The following is an 8,130-nucleotide window of genomic DNA, read 5'->3' as shown; positions in this document are numbered from 1 at the left end:
TTGATGGCTAAATTCACCACTTCTTTCCAAATCCCTCTAAACACGTGAGGTTTGTAAGGTAACTTCCTTCTCGAGGAAGCACCCATAAAAGAAGAAAGCACATATGTAAAAACGTGCGCTGTGTCTGATGGATCCACACCCATATCAAATGCTCAGCTCACTGCGATGTAGCCGCATATGAAGACAGATGCAACACCATCCCTGCCATTGAGCAGGGCAGCAGAACATAAACTTGGGACGAAAGGTACCAACACGAAACCTGATATTTGACAATGGGGTAACATTGTCTTGATGGGTTTTCTTGCGCCCGTTGAATGAAAGACTAGAAGTGTTGCTGAAACTCAGCCTCTGTCTGCCAGTGCTAAACGAAACCAGAGAGTTTTGGGTGAAAGGAGGAAATAAATACTTTTATGGCGTTGCCAGGCAAAGGGACACAGTGCTAAGCCTTAAAAACTGTGCCTCCCATTGAAAGAACTAGGAATTTATAGTAAAAAGGTGAAACAAATTCAATAAGAATAAGGATTGGGGCAAACATGCGTTCTTCTTTCCTAGGGGAATCTTATATGGAAGCTGGTGTCAGGAATCTTGGCCATCCTGTGGGGTCTCCTGGGTTATGCTAGAATTCCAGTCCTGGGGAAAAGGAATGATCAGAGATGAAACAAACTAGGAAGTTCCTGAAAACATCATGTGCTCGTCATCTTCAACCCACAGGCCATTGTGCTCAGGGTGCCTGATTTGAGCTCACAGGTGATGTGTTTAGGGTACAGTAAAGCCAGGGAGAAGCCCAAGAAGGGCTCCAAGCTGTTCAGTTTTTAAAGTCCTCATGTCTACAAGAAGCATAAGGATATAACTCTTCTCTTAGGTGTATAAGATGCCTAACGTCACGACTGCCCATTGTGGCTCAGTGGTTAGTGAATCTGACTAGGATCCATGAGGACACAGGTTCGATTCTTGGCCTCACTCAGTGGGTTAAGGATCCGGCATTGCCGGAGAGCTGGTGTCACAGGCGCAGCTCAGATCCCGCATTGCTATGGATATAGGCTGGTGGCTATACTTTGACTAAAAAGAGAAAAAAGAAAAAATGCCTATGTCATAAGTGTATCCCTTGAGAGGGAACCAGGATCTGCCCCCAGGCTGCACTATTGTGTTTTGATGGCTCCTTCCTAGATCTCCTTCCTCCCTTCCTGACCAGCACCTGTCTGAACCTGCCCCTTGAAACTCAGGGAAAGCCATGGAGGCTGAAGGAGGCCCCATTTCCCAAGAGCAAGAAATGGGGGACACAGAAAGCCTTTTGTGCCCAGGACCCCATAGGGCCCTCCTCGGTCAGAAGAACAATTGTAAAAGGCTTTCCAACTGAAATTTTGTGATCCTCTGGCCACATAAGGGAATATAACTCACCCAGAGCTCAGAAGACCAGAAAGCCAGTGATCGTGGGTTGGACCTCAAATCTATGTAGCATCTGGGTAAAGACAGGTGAGTGAGCTCATTTTGGTGGGGGAGAACGTTAGCAGAAAATTCTGAAAGAACTGTTTCTTCATTTATTTGTGAGTTTCCCAGTCTCAGTGCAACAGAGGATGTGCATGGAGAGTCAGAGCAGTCAAGGATGACACAGGTGCAATCAGCCATATTTCATGTGCCTTGGATGACGTGTCAACAGGTTACTCCTTGATAGGCATAGCCAGGAAATGATGCAATGCCTTAAACAATTAGCGCCCACTCCTTCTGGAATAGGTAGCAATGTGCATCATATGTGAAGTTAAAATCGTTTATAAGGAGTTCCCGTCATGGTGCAGTGGAAAACGAATCCGACTAGGAACCACGAGGTTGAGGGTTCGATCCCTGGCCTCGCTCAGTGGGTTAAAGGATCTGGCATTGCCCTGAGCTGTGGCCATCCAGACATGGCTTGGACCTGCCATAGCTGTGGCTGTGCTGGTAGCTGTAGCCTGATTGGACTCCTAGCCTGGAAACCTCTTTATGCCACAGTGCGGCCCTAAAAAGAAAAAAAAAAAAAAAAGTCTATGAGCTTTAAAGGAGCCATACTACCTCTCACTAACAAGATACAAAACGATGTGCTAGAATTCTTCATATAGAGACAAGAAGTTTAGAAACATGTTAACAGTCCAGGGATACTTTGGGAAGAGGGGAGAGTATCAGCCCTCAGAAGATTACAATAAGTAATGCATCCATGTATCAGCTAAAATTACACAGTTCAAAAAGCAACCAAGAAAACACAGGGAAGAGCTGTACCCACAAACCACAGAAACATAACAGAAAGACGGGGTGTGGCAGAAACGGAGCAAACGACAAAGTTGCATTAGCCTCAGGATAGATTTAGTCCAGCTTGCTCTGCCTGGGGAGTATGGGGAGTCCAGAGAATTTAGGCGGAAAACGCAGTTCCTAACCGCATATTATCCATGTGTAGGCACTAAAAGTACCTGTGCATCTCCAACCACTAACTACAGAGGGATTTCTAGATGATCCTCCTTTTGCATGCATCACGCTCTTCTCAACAGAGACAAAAAAACTGAGTTCCGATTTCTCAGTGTCAGCTGTCAAAGTGATTCCTAGAGACTGAGGAACTTCCTTCACCAGCCTCAGGGTGTCTCCAGCTCAGCACTCCTGGCCTTTGGATCTGATACATCTTTGCTGTGATGGGCTGTCCTGGCACCGTAGGATGTTAGCTGCATCTCTGGCCTTCCTCCTTCCCAGTCAGACAATGAAAAATGTCCCCAGACATTGTCAAAGTCCCCTGGGGGTGCCCTTACCAGTGGTTCCCTCTTAGCCTGAGCACAGCACATTCGATATCAAAAGAATGAATAAGCTATTTTCTAGTAATGGTGGCTCTAAGGTTTAAATGCTAGCTCCCCCCATCCCACGTTGATGAACATAGGATAATTTTTGGAAAGTCTAGACATTGCTTTTTTTTTTTTTTTTTTTTTTTTTTGACTAGGTGGGCTTGGTTAGCAATGAAGGCCCTACCCTCTCCATCAATAATTTGGGACATAAAATGCAAGAGACAGAGATTACAAGTTGCGGTTCCTTTCCATGTAAACACACTGTGCCAGCAGGCTAACTCTGGAATAATGGCTTTCTCCATCCGTGAGATTTTCAGAGAAAATTCCTTCTAAGGTGGTTAGGACTCTGTTGGGGGGTACAGGCGGTGAGGCTTCCCTTGAGTCTCTTCAGGCACTGTCTCAAACCCATGACACACCCAGCCCAGAATGCCATCCAGAGCCAAGAGGAGCCCTGTGCCTCTTCTCTTCCTGCACCGAGAGCTCACAAAAACCCGAGCAGGCGCGCCCGGATGGCATTCTGGGCTGTGGGAAAGCCGTGAATGGCTCATTGAAGTGCATCCATGAAAATGAGGCCCTTTGCAACTGGCAGGGCGTTCAAAGGATTCCAGAGGCCATTCTTGGCTGGGGGAGAAAGGAGGCCGTAAGAAATCTAAAAGCCTGAGGATCGCTCTGCTTAACAGGGAGACCAGGAAAGCTGCCCTCTCTCCTCCCCCATAAAACGAAGCTATTCAGGATCCTTCAAACGCCAGGCAGCGCAACAAATCACTTTGGCCAAACGTGATCTTTGAAGCACAGGCGACTCGTGCCTAGAGCGAGTGCGTCTTCTCTTTCTGCGCATCCACGGAAGATGCGCTGCCTCTCTGGGGATTTACTCAGGGGCTGCGTAAGCCACGCCTCCCACCCCCGCCCATGGGTAGGGATCCCAAGCCAAGGTATGTGCTTTGCCTACAGGCTGTGAAATGCTCTGAACTTCCGAATAGGTTCATCTGTATATAGAGTGAATGAATGAGAAAAAGGGTTGAGGAGTCCTGGTGCTCAGGGGGGTAAGGACGGCCACGCTATGGCTGGGTCACGATGTGGCCAGGGGGAACTCCGCATGCGGAAGCGCGCCAAAAAAAAAAAAAAAAAAGAGTTTGATTAATCTTGAATGTGGAATTCCTTTGTCTTTTAGAGATAATGAGCTGTGTGGTGATCAGCCCAGGCCTCAGAAGAAGTAGATAAGGGGCAACCTCAGAGCCCTTCACCCACTGGACGCCACTGAGGTTTGTTAGGGTTTGTAAAAAGATGCAGGGTTGGGTGCCTGCAGCTTTTAGGGTTCTTATTGCCTCCTTTTCCTGGCCAAGAATGCCCCTAGAATCCTTGGAATGCCCTTCTCCCCTCCCTGAAGCTGGATGAAACATTGGGTCCCCAGATAGACTCATGAACTATTCATCTCTCACCCCTTTCACCCCTGAGCCTTCTTGAGCTGACACGGGCAGTGTTCCACAGTTCTGATTACAGCATACCACTGCCACCCTGCTGGGCACCCGTCACCCCTGCTTCCTCCTGGAGTCTTAAATCTCACCACATCTGCACTGGCACATACCAGTTCACCTGCCCCTCCTTCGTGGAGAAGCTTGGAAATGTTTGGTGCTCATCAGCCCTCCTCCCGCCAGCAGGACAGGATCTCTGGAACAGCACTACACCCCATTGTGATGTCCAGACGCCAGCTGGGTTTCCAGGGCAACGGGGCTGCCCCAGTTCTGAGCCAGGGACCCAGGAGGCAGATGTGCTCTGGGGCGTGAGATCCATAAGTCCGCCTCAGGAAAGCTGCATCCTCCACACTGAAACCACACCGGCATTAGGACACTCCACCCAGCCTCTGGAAACACCCACCACTGCCTTCTTCTGGAAAGCACCTGCTCTAGTCCCTGGAGACTCGTATTAGGGCAGAATCCAACAGAAGAATTCCGTGGTCAGCAGAGAAAGGTGAGAAGAAGTATTACTTGTTAGGAATGTATGGCAGAGCCATGAATGTGACAGCCCGGGGGTTCCATTGATAATTATGTGAGCACCTGCCCCATGTAACCCAAACCTGCCAGGAGAGGGAAGTTGCAGCCCTGAACACAGATCCTCCTCCTCAGAAACATAAAGCAGGGAGTTTCCGTTGTGGCTCAGCTGGTTAAGGACTTGACATTATCTCTTTGAGGATGTGCGTTCCATCCCTGGCTGCTCCGCGGTTAAGGCTCCAGCATTGCCGCAAGCAGCAGCACAGGTTACACTTACAGATGCTGCTGGGATCCAGCGTTGCCATCCATGACTGTGCTGTAGACCCCAGCTGCAGCTCCAATGCAACCCCTAGCCTGGAACTTTCATAGCCGCAGGTGCAGCCCGCAAAAGAAAAAGGCAAAAACAGAAAGCAAAGAAACAATCCGACAAATGCAAAGGATTGGAATTCCCGCGTAGCATTTCACTCTGGCAGTCTTTCACGCGTGTATCATTTGCATACGAGACAAAGTTATTTCGATGCCGAGTTTGTTTTTGTTTGTTTGTCTTAAGAGAAAGACAGGTGAAAAATCAATCAGCACCTGCGGGATCAATACCTGTCTCTCTACGAGGCTGGTTGACCGATCAATACTCCAGATCATCTCCTAAATGTCAAGTGACCAGTTAATTTTCCCCAGCTGCCTTGATTTCAGGCTTGAGTGACACCCCCGCTTTGGGGCATCTTTCCACACACCTGTGCATCAGGAGAGCTTGGCCCCCACACGTGAAGCCCAGGTGACCCCTGTGGTCTCCCATCAGCCTGGGGTCTAGTGAAATTGGGCTGTGGCGAGGCAGTTTTTCCAGAAAGCCTGGAGTCATTCAGAGGGTCTGTCCTGCTAACTGGTGCCAAAAGATTAGATAAGCAAAGAAAGGCCCCTGGTGGCAAAGAGGGGCCAACAGTTGCCTTGTTTTGGATAGATGCCCTGCCCTCCACATCGGAGCCCTGCATAATTATTTAGACACTAAATGAATAAAAGGGTGTTTTAAGCAAAGCGAACAATGGCACCAAAAAAATTCCTCCTTTTGTTACTGGTGAGAATGGCTTCAAAATTATAAAGCAATGGAAGTCACAAAGGGACAGAAAGGAAAACTACCACCACATTATTTTTAGATTGGACTCAATCTCTGTGTATTTAGTGAGATGCCAAAGTACATTTTTTTAAATGTTCCTGGGAGTTCCCGTTGTGGCTCTGTGGTTAACAAACCCGACTAGTATCCATGAAGATGCACATTCGATCCCTGGCCTCGCTCCGTGGGTTAAGGATCCGGTGTTACCGTGAGTTGCGGTGTAGGTCGAAGATGTGGCTTGCATCCCGCGTTGCTGTGGCTGTGGTGTAGGCTAGCAGCTACAGCTTCGATTCACCTCCTAGCCTGGGACCTTCCATATGCCACAGGTGCAGCCCTAGAAAAAAATAAAATGTTTCTGCTCAGGTACTATCTCTGTTTTCTATAGGCATCTGGACAATGCCTTGGAAAATAGAATGTACAAGAAGCCTTACGAAATAACTGATATATCTAGAATATCCTGGGGGTGGGGTCGGGATCTAGAATGGAAATATTTCAACCTTTATGTTCAATTACACACCATCATATCCTTTTTGGGGGGGCCAGGGGCGGCTGCCTGTGGCATGCGGAAATTCCAGGCCAGGGATCAAACCACACCACAGCTGCAATCCAAGTTTTTGCGGTGACAATGCTGGATCCTTAACCTGCTGTGCCAGAAAGGGACTCCATATCCACTCGTATCTTAACAGGCTCATTAGTCATCATTAAGATTAAAAATTGTTAAAAATAAAATATGTAGATAAATATAGAGAGGATAAAAAGTTGGCTGCATTGCACGCTGTTTATTGATGAGAAAGGTTGGTAAAAGGGACTTTTGAAATGAGGACCAGTGAGTATAAATAAAATCATGGTGGACATTGCCCTGGGTTGTGCCTGATTCCTGCGTGTATGTGTGTGTGTGTGTGTGTATGTAGGGGAACTGTCTCTTCCCCAAAGGGAATGTTAGTCGAAAGAGAGTCACCACGACAACAATGAAAATGAGCGGGAAAGAGCAGACTAAGAACGTTTCAAGGGAGGTGACAAAATAAAATATATAAATCTTTTCTGTTGACTTATATCTGTTTCTATGACACTTCTCAGCCCCATCTCAGCATCCATGGAGCAGGTGCATCTGAGCACAAGCCTGGTGGACCAGCCGACAAGCCTAAGACAAGGGCACAGGTGAGTGGGAGCTGCTCCCAACAGGTGGAGACACAGGTGCCGAGCAGACTAGGCAGGGAGGCGAGGCCACATCTGTGGAACTCTAAGTGGACCCCTGTGGCTGTGTGCACCTTGCACGTGTGACATACACTGACAGACACACACTCTGTAATTCTCAGGAGACCGTACATCCAGGCAGGGATCTTTCCCTCCTTCAGCTCCCCAGCCTCCCATGAAAATGGCCCTCTCAACCTGCAGGACTAGCAAGACATGAGGATACAGGCTGGATTGAAGAGCAAGCCCATCAAACACAGTGGACATGCAGGGGTGTCCTTCTGCCCTTCCTGGCCTGTGCCCTTGAGCGTTGGGGTGTTTGGGTCTTAAGAAGCCCGCCGTACATACATAGAAACGATGCAATTTAGAGACATCTTTATACCGGGGATGAGACTCATAGGTTCTGCTGATGGGTGATTGTTTTTCTTTTTAAATTATGGTTGATTTACAATGTTGTGTTCATTTCTGCTGTACAGCAAAGTGATTCAGTTACATGCATGTCTGTATTCTTTTCATTGCACTTTATCACAGGATATTGAACATAGCTCCCTGTGCATGCATGCATGTCTGTATTCTTTTCATTACACTTTACCACCGGATATTGAGTATAGCTCCCTGTGCTCTTCAGTAGGACCCTGTTATGTATCCGTCCTATACACAGTAGTTTGCACCTGCTAATCCCAAACTCCCAGTCCATCCCCCTGGGCAACCACAAGTCTGCGCTCCTTGCTTGTGAGTCTGTTTCTGTTTTACGAGTAAGTTTATCTGTGTCGTACCTTCGATGCCACATATAAGTGATATCATATGGTATTTGTCTTCTCTTTCTCAGTTCACTCAGTATGATCATTTCTAGGTTCAGGTGTGTTGATGCAAATGGCCTGATTGCATGATTTCATTCTATTCTATGGCTGAGTCATTTTCCATTGTGCATATGGACCACATCACCTTATCCATTCCTCTGTCGATGGACATTTAGGTTGTTTCCATGTCTTGGCGATTGTGAATAGTGCTGCTGTGAACACTGGGGGATATGTCTTTCCCATCACTCCAT

General features: G+C 47.7%; 1 long non-coding RNA gene across 1 annotated transcript in view; it reads left to right on the top strand.

The window, feature by feature from the left end:
- Window positions 1-4,594: 4,594 nt before the first annotated feature.
- LOC110258686 overlaps window positions 4,595-8,130 on the top strand; it is a 48,199-nt gene continuing 44,663 nt past the window's right edge. The window contains exons 1-2 of the long non-coding RNA XR_002341221.1: window positions 4,595-4,763; window positions 6,966-7,046. This is a non-coding gene — a long non-coding RNA (uncharacterized LOC110258686). The remainder of the gene's footprint in view (window positions 4,764-6,965; window positions 7,047-8,130) is intronic.

Source organism: Sus scrofa, unplaced genomic scaffold, assembly GCF_000003025.6.
Source record: "Sus scrofa isolate TJ Tabasco breed Duroc unplaced genomic scaffold, Sscrofa11.1 Contig292, whole genome shotgun sequence".
In the NCBI taxonomy this organism is placed as follows: domain Eukaryota; kingdom Metazoa; phylum Chordata; class Mammalia; order Artiodactyla; family Suidae; genus Sus; species Sus scrofa.
The sequence above is the reverse complement of the archived record's forward strand: the minus strand, read 5'-3'. Positions and strand labels throughout refer to the sequence as shown.